At 26.9% G+C, this 19,000-nt stretch overlaps 1 protein-coding gene across 1 annotated transcript in view; it reads left to right on the top strand.

Moving 5' to 3' along the window:
• LOC123301842 (thyroid receptor-interacting protein 6) overlaps nucleotides 1-3,515 on the top strand; it is a 303,615-nt gene extending 300,100 nt beyond the window's left edge. Inside the window, exon 5 of the mRNA XM_044884771.1 lies at nucleotides 3,188-3,515. The gene's annotated coding sequence lies outside the window, so the exon portion shown is untranslated. The remainder of the gene's footprint in view (nucleotides 1-3,187) is intronic.
• Nucleotides 3,516-19,000: the final 15,485 nt, after the last annotated feature.

Below are 19,000 nucleotides of genomic sequence, written 5' to 3'. Positions count from 1 at the left end.
ATATTTGGATTTGTTACGTTTTCTTTCTAGTTTTAATGCAAAATGAACCCACCAAAAATTAAAAAAGTTTTAGAGATTTATTTTTAAATTTTTCGTCCCAAACGAGTAAGCTTAATGAATATGTTGGAAGCGTGGATAAACTCATAATGTCCAAATAATTGATATATTGGAAATAGGACTACAAACAGTGTATATACAATTTTTGAAATTATTTTTTTATTGTTAGAAATTAGTCCAGACGAAGTTATTAGTAACAAGAGACGAAATTATTTGATGAGACCAAATTTCACAGTGTCGGATATCCTATTATCTACCTACTAAATTAAGAAAAAAGCAAATATTCATTAATTTCAAGGTGACGAGGCAATTAAAATTTGCTGGGCTCATACCTTAAGTAATGCAGCTCTCTCAATATTACCTTTGTACAATGTTATTCGTCTACCTAATAACTTTGCCTGGAAAAAATTTTACCTATGGAAAAAATCAAATATTATATACGCGTTAAGTAATATGCTCTAATTAAGTTTATTTTTAGATTTTCCATTTTATTAATTAAGATTATCACTTTTCACTTAACTAGTTGAAATTGTATTATAAAGTTCATTTTTATTTGTTGCGTGCAGAAACACATTCAGTGCCGCTTGTGTTGGTATTTTTAACTTGTTCATCGAATCAGTCTATTACTAATTTAAGATGATGCATGAATGAAATAAAAATGCCAGTATTTTTAAACAGCATTCTTATTTATTTATAGATATAGATAACAATATTAAATAAATGATGTTAAAACTTAAATTAACAAATCGGTTCCATAGTTTTAAAAATTCCAAAGCGCAAACGGCGCTTAAAACGATTCTACATGAAATAAATACGCATTTTAATATGAATTTGTTCACTATTCAATGATGATTATTAGAGTTTATAAAGAATTGAGGAATTTAATAATCTGAAGATCAAAAATTGGTATATATCCAAATGTCAATCGATTTGTATTCCATACGTTTGAAAGACAAATGCCGATATATGTAAGCTTAACATATCAATACTACTCGCTACTCGTACCTATATTTAATGTATAGACTGGCCAATAATACATGTAACTACACATGGTTTTAGTGTAAATATGATTAAAATTATACTTGCAACAACATATTACAACTAAACCTTTTATGATGAATGTGTTTTAGAATATGCTATTACAAGGTATTTGAAAAATTATCCCTCCAATGGTTTTTTTTTATTAAAGCTTAACAGAAAAGACACAACCCCGCGGCGTAATCATTCATTGGAAATTCGAGAATTATTGTTAAAAATATGTTGATTCAAATAAAACTCTGATTTTTGCAAAAATAAAGGTAAATTAATCTATACTTTTTATATCATAAATAATTCAAAAAATGTATGCCAATGCACTAGTTTGTCTAATAATTGTCTTTGTTCTGTATACCGATATCATACAACGCAGCACTTCTTTCATGATAATTGGTATAAGCGTAAACTTAGTAGTTAAAGTTAACCATGTATCGATATTGAACCTCTACATGAATATTCCTATATTTTATCTTAATTGTAGCAAGTTCAAAATCAGAATTTTTAACAGGCACAATAAGGTAAGAGGTTTGCTTTTATTTTGAGAATAGATTCTTCATTTTATTACCAAACTTTGATATAAGAGAATAAAGAAAATAACCCTTCTTCCCACTAACTTATTACTTTCTTAAAATAATATAGAATACAAATTACTTATCGAACAATAACCGATATCAGAAGTAGTATTTTTAGCGTCAAATTGCAAGTTTATCGCGATTTTTTACTTCTTTCAATGAATGTAATTGTAATATATTTGATTTATTAAACTCTATTTTAAAGGCCATCTTCTATTGGAGGCCCAAGACAGTATAAGCTAATGACTACACACCAAAGAAAAAACTAACAAATAATTAAGTTAGCCTCTTTTGTTTTATTCTGTAAAAGAACTCTCTTTTCGAATCATGAAATGGATACTTGGACCAACACTTTTTTTTTTTTTATACCTATGGGTGTGTATTTTTCGCTGTTCGTGTCTGCTTATTGCATTGTGTCATGTAATAGAATTGAATTATATATACATACATAAGTACGTAATTTAATTACTTCACATGTTATATAACGAGTATTTGTCAATAGTTCTTTGTGTATAGAGGATATTCTCATATCCACGAACTTTACGTACAAACATTGGACTGTGTTATATGACAGATATTAATAAAAAACTTCTATGCAGGTGTTACTACTTCTGAACATTAGCTACTATGACAGTTTTTAAAAACGAGTAATCGACAGTCAACAGACTGTGTAATACTATAGTCTGTAATATTAAAGATTACGTTAATATTAGGAATGACTTTGTGTAGTGAAAATTAAAATACATTGTTCACTAAAGAGGAAAAATGTAATAGAAAATAGAACAAAAAATGATGTAGAGATTATTTGATGTAATGTAAACCTAATTTTGATAGAAACGAACGATTCCATAGTGTTATATGTAAATTGCGATTCATTTAAATTTCGGAAAAGGGAATAATTTTCCCTGAGTATAAGAAACCGATGTCTCCATGGACAGAAAGTTTAAAAATAGAGCGGTTTCAAGTTAGAACATTACGAATTCCTTCGTTTCAATGCTTTACTATTTTTGATTATGTGAATTAAACAAATGATTTGTCTAATTTGGAAATATACTTATTTATATATAATTATTGTGGAATCAATTATTGATTTATGCCATAAGATAATAAATTTAAGGGTCCATTTTACACGATTGTTGATTATTTTTCACAGGTATTCTCTATGCTATTAAAAATGCACCAGTTAAAACTTTTTAAGTGTAATTACTATAAAATTATATGTGTGATGAGTTCACTACGAATGTGCATTACAAATGTTTGGTTGTACCTGTATTTAATGTTCCTTACCATAATATCATTCAATTTATATCAATCATTAATCCTTACCTTTTATCTTTGATCCTTATCTTTTATGTATCCATAATGCAATCAACCAATACCATTTTTTACTTAACAGTTTATACATTATTTAGGTTGTTCTTATTAGCTACCTAATATCTGGCAATATTTCAAATGATTTTTTAAATTTTAGTTCATTACTTTTTATTTTAATAAAATTCTAGTTAATTCTTATTTTGTTTCAGTTAAACAACACCACACCAAGAATATCACCATCGTATGGAGAAGATCATCATCATCAAAGACACCTTAATCAACAAACTCTATCATCAACAATTTCATTTCATCATCCCCAACCACAATATCCTAGTGATATGTCTTCCTCTTCAATGTATGATGTAGAGGTACGTGTAAAATCATTTACAGTAACTCGATGTTATCCTACGTCATTTAATACACCTGATGACAATGATATGGATGATGAAAATGATGGTGTAACTCGTAGCGGCGATGATGAAGATGATGAAAATCATCATACACTTGATTTAAGAGGTGATGCAACCAACGTCGATGATGCTGACAACGAAGATTGTGACGAAGTGTGATGATAAAATTTTGTTTGTGTAAAATGTGTGCAAATTTGAGAAAAATTTTGTTTAAAAAATTTAATTTAAAAAGGGACACACTTATCGTTGTTGTAAAAAAAAATTTCTCTCTCTCATAAAAACACTGTATAATAAGTTTTCAAACAAATCACAAGGTATCAGAGCAACGAAAATCAGTTTAAATCAAATTTTTAAAAATAAAATATTTATGAAAATACCTGTATTTTTTTTATCACAAAAAAATTAGTAAAATTTATGAAAAATACACATGACAGACAGAAAGTGATAGAAATTATTTTAATTTTTTATTATATTTATGGTAGTTAAAAAATTTTTGAATATAACAGAGAGGAGAACATATCTAGTTTATTAAGATTTCATTTCCGGTGTAATGCCGGATTGTTTAATTATATTTTCTATTTTGAATTTGTTGTATTTATATGAAACATTTATTTTAATTCACTGACAAATATAATTAATTTTGAGCTTATGTAATTTTATGTAAATTAATTAATTCTTCTTGATTTTCATTTTCACTTTTCTTTTTTAATCAAATTAAAACTTAAAAAGTAAAATTAAAGATTAGATTCTATAAACAAAGATTTGAAAATATAAATGTCAACTAATGAAAGATATGAAATTCAGTTTGAAAGACAGGGTATGAAATTGACTCAATGGTTGGTAGCAGATGTTCTAGATACTAAGTTAAGCTCTAAGATTCACTGGCACAATGTCTCAGAAATTTATCCATGAAGGGAAAATGAAATTCAGCTTGAATGTATTTAAAGACAGCTTCAAGCCAAACATTACTTTTATAAAAAATAATTTCGCCTACTAGAATATAAAAAATTTCTGAGAAAATATTGTAAACGGATTTTTATTTGTTTACGGTTTACAGATTAAAAAAAATAAAATAAAATTTGAAATTGATTCTTCTTTTGCGATACATTTTTCAATTAATTTCGGGTAATTTTTACATGGTTTTGTAATAAAAAAACCAACACACGGCCAGTCTCAGTTTTCAAATGATAAGAGAAAAATTTCAGTTATGATGATTATTCGAAAAAATACAGAAATTTCAATTTTGCTTATACTGCGAATATCTTGGCCCAAAAAAAAAATATGGCATTTTTTTCCGATGGAGTACTTGCAAAGCTGGAATATTATTTGGTTATTTGCTTTAATCAGATATTGATACTCCGTTCACAGTACCAACTGCCTTGTTCAACTATATTTCGGTTTTGAAGGTAATTTAGATCAATCCTTAAAAATTTTCCTGAATTCCTCTGAAAATACCAGCGGTGTCCGCATCACTTGTTTATCTTTGAGATAAGGAACCCTTAAACCATTTTTTTTAACAATAACGAAAAAAAAACAAAGGCTCACCTCTGATGATGCACCCGTATTTTAATTAATTTTGTTATAAAAATAGATAATAAAAATAATAATTGTATGAAATAATTTTTGTATCACAAATATTTTTTAAAATAATTTTTTCATTTTGTTGAATAGAAAAAATTATGTTTTTTCTTTTTTGTTGTTAAAATTTGTTGGAAACAATATACCTTCACAAAATTTTTTAAATTTATTTTTCCCAAATGATTAATTTATTTTTATAAAATATTTCATTTTAATGATCCCGTTTTACTTTTGAACTCCATTATAGGAAAATTTTTGTTTGAATATTAGTATTATTCCGAAAAACAAAAAATTATAGATTGTAAACATATAAAACGATTTTATGTGAAGATAACGTGTTTCCTAAATTGGCTAAAATGATACAAAGGAAGCGTTCAGAAAGAAGATTAATTTAGATAATATACGTTGTGTGCGTAGTCATGTTAGGGACAATTAAATCAATACCAGCGCTACCAGTGAAAAATTTTGGCGTTAAAGGAGGCTGTTATTACTAATTTGCAATTCTTTACATGTTAATGTTATAGAAAATGTCAAATTGAAATTATTGAAAAACACTAATTAATATAAACTTAATGCATTAAAAAAAGGTGAAAATAAGAACTCAATTATTGCACAAATATTATTGTTCAAATGTGAATTATCATAATTATTTATTTAAATTTGTGAGACAATAATATTAAATTTTCAATGTAAGCCAATGTAAGCCATAAATGCAATCCACACAATTATATATGCATCCATACAATTCTATAATTAAAGTAGTGTATCGTTACCATGGAAACGCCTCCAATAAAACTCACGCACGGTGCGATTGTTTTATTTAAAACAGAAATAAAACTAGGTAGGCATGATTGCAAAGTAAACTTGAGTGTAAAAAATTACTTAGTAAATTTTTAAATGGCTTACTATATAAAGCGTTTTCCATTTATTAGTAAATGTAAGCCATTTGTTGTTAGAAAGAATAAAATTATTGTGTATACTAGTAGAATTGAGCATTTTGTATATCAAAATGTTTTTAATTTTTTTCACGCGTGATAATTTCAAATACTCCTACAAATCCTATTTAAATAATACGCTAGTAATTAAACATCCAGTACATTGAGATATTTAATTAAATAATATACAGTTCGAGATATTTGAGATAGGTGACGGTGATCTAAATGAAGTCAAGACTCGAATACACAAATAATTAGGTTTTGTTATAAATTTAGAACAAATATATCAAATTCAAAAAGAAAATTGTTAATAATTATTTTGTATGTCTCTTCTACAGATAGTGTTCTCCTAATTTATTTCAGAAATTCTAATTTATTTAAGAAAATCTATGTGATATGCTTTGTACAGGTATATAATAATAAATATTTATATTTATATTAAAAAAAAAGTTAATTTAAAAAATATTTTGCGTTTTGATTTTCTAAAATAAACTGTTCAGCCCTTTATCCTCTACATACTCCATAAAATGTGAGATATGGAGGTCGAAGAATGAAGATAGATATTTTTACATAAATTTTTTTATTTTATTTTAATTTTAAATCATTTTTTTGTCACACTAAACTTTGTACATATGGTTAATAATATTAATATTTTTAATATACTCACACAAAAAAGGGCTGTTCGAGGTGGTGTTTTTAAATAAATATATATATATATAAAACATTAACTATTAAGTATTATTTTCACCTGGAAAATTTTTTTTTCTTGGGAAGAAAAACTATGCAAAACTGTATTTACTTGTGTACAAAAATTGTTAGGTTTTAATCGTTTTTTGAACTGTTAATTCATTATTATTATTAATAATTATAAAATAATAAAAAATTTACAAAAAGAATATTAATGATAAATAAATTTTGTTTTTATTGTCAATTTCTCTCAATATCTCTTTTATCACGATCGATTGGTTTTCGGTGAAAAGTTTTTCCAAACAATGTTATTCAGTTTCAATGTTTTATTTCAGTTTTAGTTATTCCAGTCTCAATATTTTAAAAATAATAGAAATATAAAATGAATATTGTCTTCTCAATCTTGATGACCTCTTGGTGATTTTAAAATTTATTTTGTTGTCTTTACAAAATTCTTCAATGGTAAATTGAAGTATTCTTCATAACAGCAAATTTTGTTTTAAATATTTTTTGTTTGTTTTAAAAATTGTAATAAATCGTAAATTGAAAGTTCGCGATTAGGAGTAGAACCATTGCAGACTTCAAAATACGATGAATCAGAAATTAAAATCCTATCTTAATAATTAAAAATTATTCCGCAGTGCGGTACCTGTTTTTAGCCATATGTACCACACTGCAGAATTTCTTCTTTTAAAAAATAAAAATAATAAAAGGTTTGTGTAGCGAAGGAGAAACGATAGCCGTAAATACGAGTCACAAAGAGAAGAGAAGTACCTATTTAAAAAAACAAAGCTTTTCGCGTTTTTAAGACAGTGATCTACTTACATATTTATAAAAATACCGACATTAAATGTTAAAAACTTGTATTTTGTATCTTGGCTGTTGATTTTCTTTGTAAATATAAACAAAACGTTCTTCTTTCTTTTTACATTGTGTGGATTGAGACTGGTCTAAATTTTGCATTTTGCAAGTTTCAAATATACTTAAAATCAAATGCAAAATGGTTGAAGAATAAACAATAAAAGCTGATCACAGTAATGTTTATCAATATGCCATGATTTAAAAAAAATAATGTTTTTATAAACACATTTTATTATTGCCATGTTCAATCAAAGAAGTTGTTTTTAAATCATCTGGGGTGATCAAATTTAGGTAGCCCACATTTTTAATTATAAATGAAAACAAAACGGTATAAGATGTGAGTTTTTTATGTTTTTATTTTAGTTATTGAATTATGATATTCTTTTTTTAATATGAACCATTTAAACTTCCATTTCGCAGACCCGACCAAACATTTAATTTATGGGAATGCAAACATTGCCATTCTTAATTACAGAGCGTCAATTTTGCTTATTTGACAAGAGATGAGCTGCATATTTCGTGAAATAATGAAGCTGCTTGACCAGAGATATTACCGCTTTTGGGTATAAAAAAACTAACATACGATAAGTACACATGTTTATGAATCAAGCTTACAACCACAAAAGCCACAGTTTGGTGTGATTTCGGGTAAGGAGGTGTAATTGGATCATATATTTGAATTTGAAAATAAAATCACCTTACTATTACCTCTATGAAAATCAATAAGAATATCTTATACTGTTTTCTATTAATTTATTTCATTTTCAAAATGCGGAACCCTTATTTGATCATTATTTATTTAATATAATGAATAATTGTACAGTTATTATCGGGTATGCACGTGATATTAAGAATATATTAAAATATTATATTTAAAACAAAATAATTTTAAAAAATGTAAAAAAAAACTTTCTATATCACAAAAAAAAAAAAAAAATACAAATGAGAATTGAAATTTGTATACCATAATCTTTTAATATTATTAATGGTATTGTTTCTGATCGGATAATTGCAAAAAAATTAAAAATATCACATTTAGGAACTCCAAAATATTTTTAAATCAAAAAGACAAGGTCTATTTTATTAAGAATTAAAATACAACGCTTATATCGATAAATGAATTTTATATTATGCAAAATTTACAAATATATTTAATCTAATTTGCTATTTTATCACAATCGGGTAAATACCATAGGCCACGATTTAAGTAATTGAAACCTGTTCTTTAGCTTTTCAAAAAATAAAATTTTTTTATAACATTTCAACTAACGTAGCTCACACAATTTAAAATCCAAAAGTCATATCCCTCACCCTGAAACTGCGAAAATATAAAAACCCAAAACTCACAACTTCTATACCCACAAAGCGTAGAATTCCCCTAAACTCGTAACTTTACAAAACACTCCAAAACTAAAATAATATCTGTAATTAAATTTAAATTATTATTTTATTTACATTTGTACTTTTTAATTAATGCTGTTAATAAACTAAAATAACACGAATTTCATATGAAACATACAACAAACATACAATTTTATATTTATCAATTGCAGTGTTTTGAAGTTTAGCCAGGCAATTCTATAATTTTAGTTCCACAATCTTTTTTTAATAATTTTAAACGTAAACTGTAGATTTTTTGCAATAATCGGATCGGTATAAGTAAATTATAATCGTTTTTATTTATTAACTTTCTCAGTATAGGAAATTATTGTAATGGGTCTGATTTTCAAAATCGAAATTTTCAACATATCTTTACGTTTTATGGTCGAGACAATGCATTAACAACAATTTTTAGAAAAAGTATGTGTGTGTATTTGTACGTACGTACAAAAGTACGTTCGGGGTCATTTTTTTCCCTGATAGATATTACGAGAGCAAAAAATGATTTCGACTTCGCTGCGGTGTCGATGGAAGCGTATCAATGGCAGTATGAACAGAAAAATTTTTTATAACATTTTTATTTTTTCCTGATCGATATCGTGCGAAAAAAAATGATATCGACTTCGTGTAGGTGTCGATCGGACCGTATTAAAGGCAACATAATCCGCAAAGAATTTTATACCATTCAGTCTTTCCTATTTTTTTTTTTATAACTATTTATTTTACTGGGAAGTTATTAGTGTGGCCCTCAAGGGTCGCTTCAGATCCAACCCACGGCTTGTTTATTTATTAGTAATTTACTCCCTATTTTTATATAAAATAAATAAATACAATTTTTGATAAAAACAAGCCGTGGGGTGGGTCTGGTTTGACCCTTGTGGTCCACCAATAACTCTCCAGTATAATCAAGGGTAACAAAAGAAATCATACGAAATTCTTTTCGGATCATATTTCCGTTAATACTCTTCGAGCGACACCTCAACGAAGTCGATACCAGTTTTTTTTTGTGCGATATCGATCAGGAAATTATCGATTAGGAACGTACTTTTGTACGTGCACACGTGCACATACACACACGTGCTTTTTCTCCATATTGGTATTAATGCTTTGTCCTGATCATGAAACGTAAGGACATGTCGAAAATTTCGATTTCGAAAATCGGACCCATTAACATAACATTCTATCCTGCATGGGAAGTTCATAATACGTTAAACATAAAAAGTATGGTATATTAATTTAAATTTTCAAAAAAATATTCACAAAATATGTTTTTTCAAATGAATCATCGATTTCTGTCTCCTCAAAACTTTAGAAATTAACAAAAAAAAAACCAAACAAAACAAAACAAAAATGTTACTTAATTTTTTTACTTAACCTTAATAAAGTGTATTTAATTTTTTCATATAAACTGTTGTAAAAAGGAAATCTACTTTTGTTGTAAAGAAAAAAATTGATATACATAAAAAAAGAGCTTACTAATAAAATCTTATGTATGTCAAAGAACTTTTACAGCTTCATTTTCTCTCAACTATTATCTACAGATATTTTTTATTCAAAAATACCTACATAAGACAAGACTTGTATACATATAAAAATATATATATACTATACTTGCATAATTTATTAGCTAACCAATTTGCTCAAAAAAAAACAAATAAAAAGAAATCCATACTTTTGTAAAATAAAATACTTTCTGAGGAGACTTTTAAGAAAAAAATTTGTGTGCATTCCACAATAAAAATGAATCTTACAAAAAATAAAAATGTTTTATTTTATTTCTTTTCAATATATTTCCTAAATATTGTTGTTTATTTTTAGCCCTTTCAGATATGAACTTTAGGTCAGCACCTTCTAGTTATGCAAGCTACTACAATGTAAGCTAATCTTGTGGTAAGTAGAGGAGAATACCTATAAAGAGTTTTATATATTCGTTGTGTGCGTTGTCATGGTAGGGACTATAAAATCGATGCCAGCGCTTCCAGTGAAAAGTTTTGACGTTAAAGGAGGCTGTTATGACTAATTTACAATTCTTTACATGTTAATGTTATAGAAAATGTTAACTTAAATTTATTGAAAAATACTAATTAATTAAAGTTAATGCATTAAAAATTGTGAAAATAAGAAATCAAATTGCACAAATATAATGTAAATTATCATAATTATTTATTTAAATTTGTGAGACAATAATATTAAATTTTCAATTTCAAAAATGCAATTCATACAATTATATATGCATCCATACAATTCTATAATTAAAGTAGTGTATCGTTACCATGGAAACGCCTCCAAAAAAAACCATGCACGGTGTCAATTTCTTATATTATTTTATACATGTGTGAACCAGCAAAATGTAATCCGCGTCTTCGTCCGGAGATGTATATATACAAACCAAATTTTTTGATTTGTCGATCGCATAAATCAGGTCCGGTAGCATCGATGGCATGTTTTTTGCAAATTGAGTTGTTCATCAAGAGTTACAAACCTTAAACTAAATTGTTGAGACAAATAAAATTTTTTTAATTGGGAATTTACAAATCCGTAACTATTGCTAAACTCTTTCGAAGATACAGCACCCTTAAACGTACACACAACCAATTCCATGGGCGATATCGAACCCAATCTATGTGGTTCAGTAATCGAAAAAATTAATTTTTGAGGTAAGTACTGTAAACTTTAGATATCGTTCTTTAAATATTTTGTCTAAATAGACATAATAGACGGTTTCTTTTAAAATGATAAATACATACTTGAATCGTCGTGAGTGGCTTCCTTTTGATGAGTCTACCAAACTTTTCTCTTTGATTTTTCTCGAAAAGGCTACGTTTTCAAATGAGCATGATGACGTCAAAATTGAAATATCGTTTTGAAAAAATTGTCGGACTCTATGAGCATTTGATAACAATAATAATTAAAAAACAATTCAGCAAAAATGAACAAAAACACTTAAGTACGACATGTTCGAGGTGGTATACAAGCTCCTCGTTTAATAATTGTTAATGTTATCAACTAGTCGATAGTGTCCGACAAATTCCACAATGCGTTTTTTCAAAACGATTACTCAAATATGACATGCTCATGCTCATTTGAAAACGTAAGCCTTTTCGAAGAAACAAATCGAAGGCGGAAGTTTGATAGACTCGTCAAAAGGAAGCCACTCACGACGTTTCAAGTATAAAATCATTTTAAAAAATCGAGATTAGCTTTTCTGTGGTACACACTTTGTGACCATGGAGGATGGGTTCTTAATGTAATCAAAAACAAAAATATGAAAATAAAATGCACAAAAAATTTTCCCGAAACGATCTTTTTTGAACACTTTTTTTTTTTTTTAAAAAAACAGTGTTTTGGGGTTTTAATTTTTTTAATACAAAGTTCCCCAGTTATTTTACAGTGTGTTCCCGGATAGAGGTAACTATACTTGTAAATTTTCTTATTTTGCATTTTAAGAAAAAAATCGTTCTTTATAAGAAGTTTTGCTTATTATTAAAAGTATGTAGGAATATTTAAAACTTCTAAATAATGAATAAGCAAGTCAAAAATTTGGAATCACTACTGTTTTTTTGGTAAACTACCCTTCGTTTTTTAAAGTTGAGAAAATGTTACTAAAAAAAAGTTCGAAATTAACAATTATGACTCACAAAATATCAAGAAGATCTTTCCAACTTTGACAATTCCATTCTTATTGAATGTTTATCCCAGAAAATAAATTTTGTTTTTAATTTTCTAAACTAGTCCACAAAAAATTACACTCTCAGATAGTACATATTAACTGATTTATTATTATTTTCTTTCTTGCGTTTTTTATAATTAGACCTTTTGTTCAAATAAAAAATGATGCTATAGTTAATGTACACGGATCTTCTTGATATTTTGTATAGAGTCATAATTTTTAATTGCGAGTAACTTTTCTTAGTAACATTTTCTTAGTTTACCATAAATAAAAATAGTGACTACAAATTTTTGGCTACCCTGTACATTATTAAGAAGTTTTAAATATACCTACATACTTTTCAGAAAAAGCAAAACTTCTTATAAAGAATGACTTTTTTTCTTAAAATTCAAAATAAGGAAATTTACAAGTATAGTTAGCTCTATCCGGGGACACACTATATAAACAAATGAATTTTTGAATGGACAAATTTTTTTCTTGAAAACGGCGGGGGTCAAATAATAGTATGAAAAAGTAGTACTTTTTATGATATTTTTTTTCGAATTTGTATTAATAATAAAAATGGGTCTATACTTGTTTGTTTTTAATCATTCATTTTTTTAACTTGCCTGGCAGAAATTACAGAATTACCATTTGGAGCATTTTCTTTTAATAATTTTAATATTTATTTTTATTTAACACATAAATTAAAAAAAATAATTATTTTAAATAACTTTCAGATTTAATGTTATCAGCAAAAATAATGTTATCAGTTTTCCCAAAAAAATCGCCAATTTTTCTAAATTTGTCAAAAATCAGATCGTTCTGGGGCTAAATTTGTGCAACTTTTTTGTATTTTTGATTTTGATAATATTATGAACCCATCCCCCATGATCACGAAATGTACCTCAAAAAAGTTGAACCCCAAATAGGGAGGCTAAACTATAAATGCATTTGGTAAAATTGAAAACGAACTTCAAATAAAGTGAATTGCGACATAAAATTTCAATAATTACAAATAAACCTATCCCAGTTTAATAATAAGTTTAAATAACATAAATAAAATAAGTAAAAATGAGTGGTGCCAGAAAGTTGCATGTAATAATATCCATTATTTCCATCATACTTTTTCTCCAATTTTTCCTAACTTTATTATACACATTATATTTTTATATAAAGAACAAGTGAACTTTTGTTTTGTGTATATATGACAAAATATTATTCAGAGGAAAGATGAATTCGATATAGAAGAGAAAACTGGGTATACAGAGAAATTAAAAACACTTGATAGCAAATGCAAGAGCGCACTTAAAACTGATTGTGAAAGTGACTACTTTGAACTGAAAATTAGAATTATTAAGGGCATTTTGGACCTTAAAAGTAGTAATGTTTGATATTTTCAAATCTAGAATTAAATTTTAGAGTGTATGAGGAGAGGTCAGAGGCAGGTTATAATTAAGGCAAAGTAGGGACGCTTTTAAGCAATTTGCAGTTTTTTACAGTACATTTTCGTTTTTAATCAAATTGATTAATTTGAACATTGAAGAAGTTCAAAATAGAGCAAGTATGTTAGTAATGATAAACTCTTACTTTTATAGGTTCTAAAAATTACAGAACTTGAAACTAAATAACTAAAAATCTTTATTGGTGGATTTTGATATGGAGATATAGATTATATGGAGACGTATTTGTAATACATTTATTTTACAAAGGATATAATTATAGTTCTCCCCCGAATTGAATAAGTTATTTATCCAAAAGTTGTTTATTTTCTACCAATATTTACAAAAATTTAAATAATAATATGCTTATTGATTCCATTTTTTTAAATAATTTCTATGCAATGCGCATTATACATCTCTATATATTATAAATGCGAATTGAAAGAACTGTACAGCAATATAGCTAATACTTCAGAATAACACATGATATATAATTTATAAAGATATATTAACAAAAAAATTAAAAATTAATTTAATTTGACATTACCATAAATTACAGATTTCGGTAAAAGTAGTCATTTGGCATTACCATAAATTACAGATTTCTGTAAAAATAGTGAATATGAAATATTTCACGGCCATCTTTTCTGATAAACTTAATGAATAATTACGACTTTTATACTATTAAAAAAATAGAAAACCATACATATATTTTACCTGTGTAAAACAATCTTACCATTATTTCGAGTGTTAGAGAAAGGGGATAAGCGAAAGCAATCTTTATCAATCTTTACTTTTAAACCAAGCGAAGCGGGTGGGTATCACTCTCGTATAATTATAAAAGTTTTCTCAAAAAAAATCGCTTCTTGGGCCAATGATAAATTTTATCTAGAATTACAAAAACTAGCTTATGTAAAATTAGCATGCCAATTCGCACCATTTATTCCTTATTTAATTTATCATTTCCTTTATTTTACTTTGTAATACACTAAAATACTTTTCATATTATATTTCCTTGATCTATCATTTGTAAAGCTTCTGGAATATTGATACATGTAGGTTCTTATTGCCACATTCCTTCATCCAAAAAAGGAAAGTTTCACTGAATTTTTTCTTTTGGTTTTTCAGAAAAGTCTCCTCGCCTCAATAATTCCACAAATTTTTTAAAGTGGCACATCAACAAATTACGATTAATAATCTTACAAGGCTGTTTCCTTGCCTACAAATACTTTTAATTCTTTACGCAATTGATTTTACTGAGGCCATTTGCGTTTTAAAATTAACATATTAAATTTGTTTCTTGGTCATTTCAAGTTTTACATAATTTTCGAGATCTGAAATTTAAAAGATTCCAAAAGACGTTTGCAAAAGGTAGGTAGACCAAAAATTTGTAATTTCTCGGTTAATTTTAGTACAATGTAAATAATATGTTTATTGTGCAATGCATAAAAATTTTTGTAATCACATTTCATAACCCTCAAACGTTGAAAATTGTCCACTACAAACGAAGTAACAGCGACTGATATAACAGTGAATTGTAGTACAAATCTCAATGGGGTCTTGCATGGGCCATTGAATACACAAACTCGTTATAAACTTCATACTGCTACTGTTTAAATTGATATTATATAGCTCGAAAAACAAACGTATACATACACGGTTCTTTCTATTATTCTAGATATCTTATGACCATTCCAAATTTATTTTGCTTCAGAGGAAGCTACTAAGTCTTTTTTTAAAAACATTTTAGTGTGTCAAAAGTTTATACTAAGTAGAAAGATTAAAATAAAATAACACTTATTTTGGAGAACAAATATAAGATAAAGGAAGCAATTGATTTTCGATGGAAATTGGTAGTCAATTGTCAGTAACACTGCAATTTTGTGTTTGCAATTCATTAAAGATCTTAACATAATATCTACTTTTTATAAATACCAACTGTTACTTTAAGCATCTTTGAAAAAACAGTACTTATAATATCTTTAAAAATCGAAAAAAAAGTTTTTCTTAAATTCGACACTACGTTAGTCCTCATCTAACACCTATAACAGGTACAAAAGTAATCAAAGATAACGTATAGTTTGTTAAAATACTGATTAAAATTTGGCGAAAATAGTTCTTTTTTGTTTTTCTAATGAAAAGATCATCCAATAATATGACAAAAATCATTTGTCTTGTTCACGCAATCTAAAATTTTTTAATCCACACGAAAAGAAATGCTGCCCTTTGTTAGGTTAAAAGCCAATATAAACCACATAAGAATTTCTTGGTTTAGTGTGTGAAGTGCCAAATATTGCCTGTTTTCAATTACTTTCGAAATCAAATTCGGTATACAACCAAAATCTTTATAAAATCATGTTCTGGAAATTTAATAATTTACATATTTTTTCATAATCATAATCATAACTAACAAATAATTGTCTATTAAATTGACATAAATACTTTTATAAAAGAAATAAAAAACTAATAATAATATTCTAATAAATTATACAAAATACAGAAAATAATTTACAATTGTGTGTTATATTTATAATTTATAATAATTTTAGGTAATATTTCTTTTTAATAAAATGATATGTTTATGTATTTTATTTCTATTTTAATCACGCAATCATCATAACTTAACTATACGTATATTTGCCTATACTCTATACCTTTATGTTGTTTGTTTTCTTTTAAATGAGGTAATTTCACCAATTTTAGTTCGTACTTTTATTATCATTTAAATAATAAACTATTGTAATCAAAACAAAAAATTCTTCCTTCTCAAAGTTTCTCGTTTGGAAAACCAAATAACACTATTAACTGAAAATTTAATAAAATAATATTTTTCCGCATTAGGTATAAAAATGGACATTTTTTTCGAAGCCATGGTCTCTAGACAATTGTTATTATTTAGCATTCATTTTAAATACATACTTCTTAATTGAAAATTTTAACAAATATTTACGATATGCGATTCAATCAGCTGATCAGCTGCTGTGCTAAGAAAACAGGATCAAAGGAGGTGTTGCCTAGAAAAAGGAGTACATATGTGAACTGGATGAAATAATCGTACTTTTTTGCAATAAAATCGATTCGAAGTTCATAAAAGTGTCCAAAATGAACCGAAAAAATGTATTTAATCGAAAATCAATTTAAACATTTCGATTGTTAACAATGTTTTCAGAAGTAAACTAGAAAATTGTAAGAACGGTAAATTCTAATGAAAACAAATTGGATTAAGAAGTACTTTCTACAGCTTTATGTATTAGGAAAACTTTACAATGTTAATCGAAATTTCTTGCGCTTATTACAGAAAGGTAAACTATGTAAATCATTTTCGACATCTAGTAGAAACGGCGAGTGGTTATTACAAAAAGCTACAAAACAAGAACTGAAATTCGCAAAAGCCCCTTTTTTTGTGATGACTAAAACTAGTTATCAAAATCATTGGTTTTAATGTGCATTATAAAAATGTTTGAAAATATTTTTGAAAATACTGCACACAATTTATGATTGACAGATCCTGAATTTCGTTGTTTTTAGATTGTCTCAGACGTTGATGAGAGAGCTTAATACAAGATTAGAAAGTTAAGTGGGCGTTTTTGAAAACGCTGTTAAAAATTCCTATAAATTCAAATTATTTGTTTATAACCTTAAACTATCTACAAAATCATCACTAATTGCTTTATATGTACGTAGTTTAAGATCGAAAAGAGGCGATAATTTTAATTAAGGCGATTAAGATAATTTGTAAAAATGGCGATTTCTTTTGACATGGTAGGCATACTTCTAGATAAATTTGAAGGTGGTTTTAATGTAAATACGATATGTTTATATATCTTGAAAAAGCTCATTGATGGAATGGGTACTCCTTTAAAAGACTGTTCAGTAATAAACGTTTGTGTAATGTGTAAGGATTTTTACAGTTACTTTTTTATAAAAAGTAATCTACACAAATTTAAAGTTTTCTACCATATAAAGCTCTTTGTATTTTTCAATAGTTGTTCCGTAAATGGTAGAAACAATTGATTATTGTATTCGTGAGCAAATGTCACAGATTAATTATATTTTTATGGGTCATCAAGATTATGAGTCACAATATTGTTTTATTGAGTGCTGTTGACAGAAAAATTATATGATTGTTTAAAAATTTAATTCTTATTGATTTTTTATTTTCGAAATGTAACTCGTTCCGAAAATATGGCTAGTCTAAGATTACGAATTCAAAATTTCGATCCAAAACCCATATTTTTATACCACGTATATATATCAAATATACATAGTATAATAAGCTTAGTCCCAAATTTTTAACGCTTAAAAATATTGATTCTACGAAAAAAATTTTGGTATAGGTGTTCATAGAATCACCTAATTAGTCCATTTCCTGTTGTCTGTCCGTCTGCCCGTCTGTCCGTCTGTCTGTCTGTCCGTCTGTCCGTCTGTCCGTCTGTCCGTCTGTCTATCATACGATAACCCAAAAACTCAGGACGTAAATCATGAGGTCGAGTTCGTAAATGGGCAACATAGGTCAATTGGGTCTTGGATCTGTAGGACCCATTTTGTAAGCCGTTAGAGATAGAACAAAAGTTTCCTTATCCAAAAATAAACAACTTTTGTTTGAAACACTTTTTTGTAAACATTACTGTTTACTCCCGAGGGCACACATTATATATTATAGTAGAGCATATTTTATAGTATGTATTAATATGGGATTATTAGTTATGTATGTGTGACATTTAAAAGTAATGTAATAGAGTAATCAACACTGTCTATACATGGTATTTCATTAATTAACTCAGTCAAATGTTTTTTCTCACTTGTTTTGTCTGGTTTCTATTTTATTTTATCAGTTCTTTATTATTAGATGTAAATTCGAATCGTTATTTTTCAATCTCTGAGGGAATTCATTTTTTTGTTTTGCTAAAAGTCGATTTCTCTAAAAGAATTCGATTGTGGATAAGCAGACGAAAATCAGAAAAAAGAACGGCCAATCTTCGAATTGCGTTTCACCAGCTCTAAACCGCATCGAAAATGGCTAGATTGTTAACGTGATCTTGTATCTAGAGGATAGAAAAAGTATAATAATAATTAATAG

This window comes from Chrysoperla carnea, chromosome 1 (genome assembly GCF_905475395.1).
Source record: "Chrysoperla carnea chromosome 1, inChrCarn1.1, whole genome shotgun sequence".
In the NCBI taxonomy this organism is placed as follows: Eukaryota; Metazoa; Arthropoda; class Insecta; order Neuroptera; family Chrysopidae; genus Chrysoperla; species Chrysoperla carnea.
This window is presented reverse-complemented; position numbering and strand designations above follow the sequence as displayed.